This window comes from Mustela lutreola, chromosome 18 (genome assembly GCF_030435805.1).
Source record: "Mustela lutreola isolate mMusLut2 chromosome 18, mMusLut2.pri, whole genome shotgun sequence".
In the NCBI taxonomy this organism is placed as follows: domain Eukaryota; kingdom Metazoa; phylum Chordata; class Mammalia; order Carnivora; family Mustelidae; genus Mustela; species Mustela lutreola.
The window spans coordinates 8,659,051-8,667,748 of NC_081307.1; the positions used below are offsets into that span (position 1 = coordinate 8,659,051).

General features: G+C 46.6%; 1 long non-coding RNA gene across 1 annotated transcript; it reads right to left on the reverse strand.

Annotated features, from left to right (window-relative positions):
* Nucleotides 1-1,143: 1,143 nt before the first annotated feature.
* Nucleotides 1,144-8,450, reverse strand: LOC131820594 (uncharacterized). Its single transcript, XR_009349709.1, has 3 exons — nt 8,090-8,450; nt 7,633-7,849; nt 1,144-1,517 (listed from the first exon to the last, which is right to left on the reverse strand). It is a non-coding gene; the product is annotated as an uncharacterized LOC131820594 (long non-coding RNA).
* Between the last annotated feature and the right edge of the window lie 248 nt (nt 8,451-8,698).

Sequence of the window (8,698 nt, forward strand, 5' to 3'; positions counted from 1 at the left end):
TGGCCGGTCTTCGGATTGATCCTGTCGATACCTAAGAGCTTTTTGTCTCCGTGGTTCAGTATGTAATTCAGCTGGGCATGCTTAATAAGTTTCATAGTCGAGTGAATGAGTCAGAGAAATGGAAATATTGGGGTTTATCATCCCAAGGAATGGGGTTTAGCTTGCAGCATAAAGGGTTTGAGTTAGTTGTAATTTAAGAATTTCCTGACTGTTAAACTTTGGAATGAACTATGAGTAGAAGTTGTGGGATTCTGTTCCCAGGAAGCTTTCTGCCAGGACTGGGTTGTTCAACTCTGGTGTTGCCTAGAGGCTGAGGAGGAACTTCAGTAGATGATCTAGCATTTCTGAAAATCCCTTTCTTTTTTTTTTTTTTTTTTTTTTTTTAAAGATTTTTATTTATTTATTTGAGAGAGAGACAGTGAGAGAGAACATGAGCGAGGAGAAGGTCAGAGGGAGAAGCAGACTTCCCATGCAGCTGGGAGCCTGATATGGGACTCGATCCCGAGACTCCAGGATCATGACCTGAGCCGAAGGCAGTCGTCCAACCAACTGAGCCACCCAGGCGCCCCTGAAAATCCCTTTCTTAAGGCTCCTGTGATTTTTCTGACAATACACAGCATTATCAAGCAGATAACTCTGGGCTTTCTTTTAAGTGGTTGAGTGAAGATACTCCATTGTCAGACTGCCTGGGTTCAAATCCTGCCCTTTCACCCCACCCTGTGCCTCTTATTAACTGTATGACCTTGCAAAATGATTTATCTGTTTGGGCCTCAGTTTCTTCATCTGTAGAATGGGGGTAATAAAAGTACGACCCTTCTAGGATTGTTGCAAGCAGTAAATGGCAGATCAAGGAAGGTGTGTGCGTGCGCGCGTGCGCGCACGCACACACACACACACACACACTCACACTGTGATAACACCTCACACCTGTCAGAATGGCTAGCCTCAAAAAGACAAGACATACCAGGTGCTGGCCAAGTTGTGGTGAGAAGGGAACCCTCTTGCACTGCTTGTAGGAATGCAAATTGACATGACCATTGTGGAAAGCAGTATGCAGTTTTCTCAAAAAATTAAAAGTAGAAATACCTTATGACCCAGTAATTCCACTCCTGGGAATTTACCCAGAGAAAAGGAAAACACTAATTTGAAAAGATACAGCACCTCTATGTTTATTGAAGCATTATTTGCAATAGCCATGATATGGAAGCAGCCCAAGTGTCCACCGACAGATGACTGGATAAAGATGATGTGGTGTGTATATATATGCAATGAACATAACTCAGCCTTTAAAAAAGAATGAAGGTTCTGGACGCCTGGGTGGCTCAGTTGGTTAAGCTTCTGTCTTCGACCGAGGTCATGATCCACAGTCCTGGGATTGAGCCCCTCATTGGGCTTCTTGCTCAGTGGAGAGCCAGCTTCTTCCTCTGCCTTTGCTGCTCCTTCTCCTTGTGCTCTCTCTCTGACAAATAAACTCTTAAAACAATGAAGTTTCACCACTTGTGACAACATGGATGGACCTGGTGGATATTATGGTAAGTGAAGTAAGTCAGACAGAGAAAGGTAAATGCCATAAGATTTCACTTATATGTGGCATCTAAACAACAAATGAGCAAACAAACAAAAAGCCAGACTCTTAAATACAGAGAACAAACTGGTGCTTTCCAGAAGGGAGGTGAGTGGGGGGGACAGGAGAAATAGGTGAAAGGGATTAGGAGGTATGAACTTCCAGTTATAAAATAATTAAGTCATGGAGATGAAAAGTACAGCATAGGGAACATGGTCCATAATACTGTTATAATGTTGTATGGTGACAGATGGTGGGTATACTTCTCACAGTGAGCACTGAGCCACATATAGAATTGTCAAATCACTGTGTCGTGTACCTGAAACTAACATAACATTGTATGTCACCAATGCTTCAAGAAAACAAATACATACAATGTTTGGCCCATTTTAAAGTGTTCAGTAACATTAGCTGTTGCTGTTTTAAATAGCAAATTCCCGTAATGGGTTCTTGTCTGTTGGTAGATTTGCAATATTAATGTGACAGAACGTGAGAGAAGGGTAAGCTGCAAGTTACGTGGTATTGAGGAATGACCAAATGAAGGCTTCTCAGAAGGAGAGATGAGGGACTCTGAAATGCGGCTTCAACAGATATTTTACAATACAAATTTCATAAAACATTATCGAATGCTTTCCACGTACCAGGCCCTACCCCGTTCTCATTTTATATAATCTTGAGGTCAGCCCTTTGAGTTCAACTCCCTTCTAGAGGAGGAAGTTGAAGCTTAGAGAAGTCAAGGGACTGCCCCGGAGCACAGAGCGCGTACATTGCAAAGCAGAATTCAAGCGATCCCAAGAAGATCTGTTCCATTATAGTAAGTGAATGAGAAAATAATGATTCGACTTAAAAACGCACACACAAGAGTTACCGCATTTATCTCATATGTAACCTTTCAGGAATGTAGACCGATGGTCCGAAATCACAAGTACTTTAAAATTGGGCTCGTTCATTTTGCAGTCGTGGGTTGTAGTAGGATAAAAAAAAGTACTCCCATCCCAGTCACCCACCTTTCCCTATCTCTGGATTGCTGTTTGTTTAGTCCTCTTACCAAGCTTGTTGTTGGTGAGAGAGCCAGTCCAAGGTGAAAAAATATGCCTTTTTAAAGATTTTTTAAAAGATTTTTAAAATTTTTTATTTTTACTTATTTGACAGAGAGAGAGAGAGAGATCACAAGTAGGCAGAGCAGCAGGCAGAGATAGGTGGGGAAGCAGGCTCCCCGTGCTGAGCAGAGAGCCTGATGCGGGGCTCGATCCCGAGATCATGACCTGAGCCAAAAGCAGAGGCTTAACCCACTGAGCCACCCTGGCACCCCAAGACCCCCTTTTTTTTGCACAGAGCAGAATCATTAATAACCAGGTGAGCCCCAAAGGAGCCAGGCAACTCTTAAAATCTTGGTCTTCATTTATATCACAAGATTGGAAGTTGCTGGGAAAAGTTTTTGATTTTTCTTCTTTATGCCTCAAACAGGGAATAAAGGTCTTTTTTCAGGACATTTGATCCCAGTAAGATTTTGGTGAATGTGGGAGAAGAGAAGTAAAGACCTATATCCTTAATAATGACGAAGGGGGTTATTTCCAACACGCTTCTTGTATTTTCTGTTGGAAAAACCAGGATTGGTGCCTTTTAAGAACAAAAGGATATTTGCTCGGGGCTAATAATGTTTCTTCAAAGGAGTGTGGTAAAGGGATCAAAGAGGAATCATGGAAAAAAAAATGAAGTTGGAAATCGGTTGGAAGTCACCTAAAGATCATTTTGTGATGATATGTTTTTACAGCTTTATTGAGGTATAATTGACCTACAATAAAGTGCATATAGGGTGTACAACTTAATAAGTTTTGACATATGTATACACCTGTGAAGCCATTACCACAATCCAGATAATGAACATATGCTCATGGCCCCACGTTTCCTTATGCCCCTTTACAGTCTTTCCCTCCTGCCCCTCTCCATGATCCAGCAACCCCGATTTTCAAGCAACAACTGATCTTGTCACTATAGATTAGTTTTCATTTTGTACAATTTTATACAAATGGAATTCATACAGTGTGGATTGTTTTTGGGGAGAGGGTGTATCTGGCTTCTTGTAAAAAAATTTTTTTTTTTTTAAAGATTTTATTTATTTGTCAGAGACAGAGGGAGAGAGAGCGAGCGAGCACAGGCAGACAGAGAGGCAGGCAGAGGCAGAGGGAGAAGCAGGCTCTCTGCCGAGCAAGGAGCCTGATGTGGGACTCGATCCCAGGACCCTGGGATCATGACCTGAGCCGAAGGCAGCTGCTTAACCAACTGAGCCACCCAGGCGTCCCTCTTGTAAAAAATTTTATATATATATATATATATATATATGTATATATATATATATATATATATATATAATTTTTTTAAACCCAGAATAATTATTTAGAGATTCGTCTGTGTTGTTGAGTGTTAACAGTTCATTCCTTTTTACTGTTATGTTTTATTCCATGGTCCAGCTACACAACAATTTATTTACCCATTCATCTGTTGATGGACATACACATCGTTGCCTATGATTTTAATATAATCCGCTTATGTTACTCATGGAAGAATAGAAGGCAAAGGGGAGGAAGTCTCCAGGGCAGGGATTAGGTCAAGGTCCACAGTGCATTTGTGGAGTGAGAGAAAGCAGCCTGCTGCCCTGCTGAAGTGTGGCTTGGCTTCTTTTGCCTGGGATGACCATTCTTTTGACATCTCTGAATCCATAATAATTATTAGGAGTTAAAAAAAGATTGTATGCATTTTGTCTGCATATATTTATCTGTACCTCTCTTTATCTCATGAATAGACTCCTTTTTGCAGTAGACAAAGAGGCACCTTAGATACTTGGCATGTGAATCTTGGAAGTTAAGGGAATCCACGTTCCATTCTGGGCCCGTCTTTTTCCACCCAGGGTCCTCATTTCATCCCTCCTCTGTCCTCCGGGACTGAGAGCCTTCCATTATCTCCCCACTCCACCAGCCCTTTGGATGTGGGATGAAGACTAACCAGTCGTGTTGCAAACTGAAGGGCTAGGTCCCCTCAGATGTACTTCTCCCTCGAAAGGCACCTCCCACTGTGCATTCAACACCGCAAGCCAACCACTCAGCCTCTACCTTAATCTGCCCCATTCATTCAGTTCTCATTGTTCCTTGACGCTGCACCCCTCTTCCCCAAACACTGTCCTAGTTCAGGGCTTTATCTTTTCTCACTTGGGTTATTATAATAATCTGCCTTTGGGGCGCCTGAGTGGCTCAGTTGGTTAAGTGTCTGCCTTTGGCTCAGGTCATGATCCCTGGGTCCTTGGATGGAGTCCTGCTCTGGCTCCCTGCTCAGGGCGGGGAGTCTGCTTCTCCCTCTCCCTCTGCCCCTCTCCCAACTCGTGCTTTCACGCACGAACGCACACGCGCACGCTTTCTCTCTCTCTCAAATAAATAAAATATTTTTAAAAAACCCCAAAACCTGATCCTATGGAGAAAAAGCTTCCCATCTCTTAGCTAGTCCTATACGATCTTCCGTGAGATGATTCCCCAACCTACAGCTCCAGCTTTGGTGATATTATTCCCTGGCTTTTGTGTGTGTTTTGCCAGAAGAGCCCTTACTCATCCCTCAAGCCCCTTCTAAATGCTTCCTCTTCATGTTTTCACAGCATCCGTGCCACCTCCTCCTAGGGCACCCCTCCAAGATGCTGAAACATTCTGGTTTTGTCCGTCTGAGTCACGGGATGGGAGCTCCCAGAGGGCACGGGATTCTTTTTATTCCTCTTTGTGTCACCCACCCTGACCCCGGCAGGTCTGGCGGAATTCCTAGTATATAAGCAGCTCTCAATACATGCTTGTTGAACAAAGTAGTAAACATCACGTGACCCTTTGGGACCTAAAAACGCGCTTTCAGTTACAGGAGCTCATCGGAACCTAACAGTCCTTGAGGATAGTATGAGGGTCACCCCATCTTACAGAGATGTGCGGGTGAGCTGGGTAAGTCACTTCCTGGTGTGCTCGTTGATCCAGTATTCCCCTCCCCCCAACGCTTGTAAATTTGGAAAATGTTGGTGTATCAGGATAGCAGTTTAGCTCAATTTCATACACTTTTATTAAGCACCTACTAGCTACAGCTAGTAGCACCTATGAGCTACAGTCTTACCTACTGAAAGTTATTAGGAGTGAGATTGGCCACCTGTGCCTGCTAATGTCCAATGGCAGGTTTCTCAACCCTGCTGTTAACACTTTAGGCTGCAGAGTTCTTTGGGGTTCTTTTTGGGGGAGGCTATCCTGTGCTATCCTTGGATCCTCTAACCCTAGATGCCACTAATGACTGTCCTTCTCGCTCCTACCCAGTTGTGACAATCAGGTACATCCCTAGACATTGGCAAATGTCCCCTGGGTTGGTGGCAGGGACGTGACAAAATTCCTCCTAGCCAAGAGCCACCGTTGTATGGTGAGACTTAGAAACGGGGTTCGAGAAAGATCAAGCTTTTCCAGGCACGACAGATGTTGCCCCAGTGCGGTTCTGCGCGGGCCAAGAGAGTCTGGTGAGCAGAGTGTGGACAGAGAGGCCCTGAATGTGGACGCAGGGAAGCAGAGCCCAGGAGTCAAGGATGGGGAGCTGGCATTGCTGGTAGGGTCCTAGAGAACCTATGAGGATAAATCCCTGGGGGGTTCGGGGCCGGGAGAGGTCGAAACATTTGTGTATGGGTAGGACATGTAGATCTCAGCTAACTTGCTGAACTGAATTCTAAAGAAGGAAGATCTGCCTTGGGGAGCAGCTGGGCTATAAATCCTAGAGGGGAGGACTTTAATGCCACTCAGAAATCAGGCCTGAAACACCGTAATGTTTGTCAGTCCACATTTTAGTGTTCTTAAGTAAGTGTGCAGGGTGTGGGGGATGAAATATGGCAGGTATTTGATTTAAAAAGCCTGCACAGATTTAATGTCCTGATAAAATGTATTAAATCTTTTAAGGTTTTAATGAATCTAGTATGTGTTTCATAAATCAAGAACTCTGCTAAGCCGTCTCCTGGTTTAATAAGAGTAAACTAGGAAATTGCTGTGAGCAGAAGCAAAATACATTTATATCACATTGAAAAGTAATAGAGTTTTAAGCTGAGGGGGTCTTCCTGGGCTTTTTAAGCTGTTTGCTTATTACATTGCTCCAACTCCTTCAAATATTAAACCCCAGGCAAACACGTGCTTAACCGTATCAAGATGTGAACTAGCACAAAGGTAAGGATTATTTGTAAGAGAGCAGAAAACAAAGCCCGTGTTTCCTCACCCGGAGACCTCAGACCAAGTTGATTTCTGCCCTGGAACCTCTGGCTTTGTGTGTATCTGGGTTTGAGGAGGTTGGTTAAAAACCCCTGTTATTAAACCCCTTTTCCTAAATTCCCACAACCCTCCATCCTCACCACCTCAACACATTCTCGGGACTGACGTGGTAAGTGTATAAAATACTTCTAGAACTTTACACCTAACTGCCGAGTGACCTGTTAGGGCTGCTGGTCAGACTGTCCAGACCAAGCAGGCAGAAGCCTCTTCCCCCTTGTCTTAAACCCGAGGGCTGTAATGTTTGCTTTTGTCCCCCTGCCTTCCTTTTTTTTTCACGAACTTCCCCAGTCCCACGGCTCAGGCTCCCACAGGGGTGGGGAGGCGGCGCACTGGGGTGTGGGTGTAACAGATGGGTCTCTGTGAGCAGGGCTGGAGATCGAAACCCCTGTTACTCAGCTTCCTTTGTGGACGGGGCAGGTTCTGGGTGAGATGGGTGGCTCAGGGCACTGGGGGGAGGTAGTGATGGAGGAAGAAGTTGGAGGGGGGGAGGCTGGAACATTCCTGCACACAAAAGCTGGCAGGGCTTGTGAGCTCTGCAGGGGAGGGAGCCGGCCCCATAAAGCTCAGTGTGGAGAAGCCTGTCCGACCTCATTAGCTGTCACGGGCAACAATACTGATCTGGCAATAAAGGCGATTCCAAACCTGTTGGTCATTAATCACCCGCCTGACAGTTGCGAATGGAAGTGGAAAAACCTCATCCCCTCTACCCTTCCCTTCCTCCCCTGGCCCAGTTCTGGGGTTTCAAGTTACCTCTTGGTATATATGGAGTTCGCTGCTGGGGGCTGGTTTCTTCCCCCTTGGCTTTTCAAGGGGACTCTTTCAGGGTGGAGAGGCCACAGGTTGGCCAGAGCCTGGCACACCACGGTTCTGCACAGAGACAGAGGAGCCAGGGGGAGACAGGAGGTGGCTTCAGAGGTCAACCCTGGGCCGTGACCTCCCTGGGATCCAGGGCTGGGCCTTGGCAAGCCTGTGGAGTTGGGGAAGCCTGTCGTCAGCGCTGGGCCTCGTCTTTCCACACCCTTTCGCTCGTTCCCTGTTCCCTGGCATTCCCCCCCCCCCCCCCCTCCGCCCTTCGCCACTACGTGCCGACGCATTTCCCTGTTAGTTCCCTTTCCCTCTCCTTCCTCGCCCCCACCTTCTGTTCTCATCCAAGCTAAGCAGGTGCTGGGCTCAGTACAAGTTTTCGTTTTGGTCCTGTACATCTCACCTTGAATGCAAGCCCGTGTGCCTTCCCGGGGGCGCGGGTACCGTAAGCTTCACCCGTAAGGGTGGCAGGTGGTGAGCAGTGACTTTGGCGATAGCGCTCCATGGCCTACGGGGCGGCAGTCCGCGGGCGGGTCGCGGCGTGGACCGGGGAGGACAGGCCCAGGCTGCGCTGGCGCCCCTACCGGCGGCTGCTGGGAAGTGCGCCTCGGTTGCTGGTCCGTTTGGGGCCGGTCAGTACAGGGAGGGGAGAGCCGAGAAAAAGCAGTGTGCCAGAGAGAACATCTCCGGACCAGACTAGCTGAGGACGCCCACAGCCTTCCAGCTGCTGGCATGCTCCTCAGTGTCCTTGAGCCAGGCTGCCTTTTAGAGCGAGGATGTGGGGGCAAGAGGGGTGTGGAGAGTTAGCCAGGAACTCCTGAACCGGTAGCCGGAATATAATTGGTGTACTTCTTGGCTCTTCGGATGGGCAGGCTCAAGACAGAGTAAACTGAATTCCAACAATCTGGCATGGGGGAGAGGTTGCAACATCAACTTCTCAGTGGTCTAAAATAGTCTCGTTTCCTGGACTTTTCTGATTCCCATGGGTTCCCACTGACCCTGGCCATGCCCA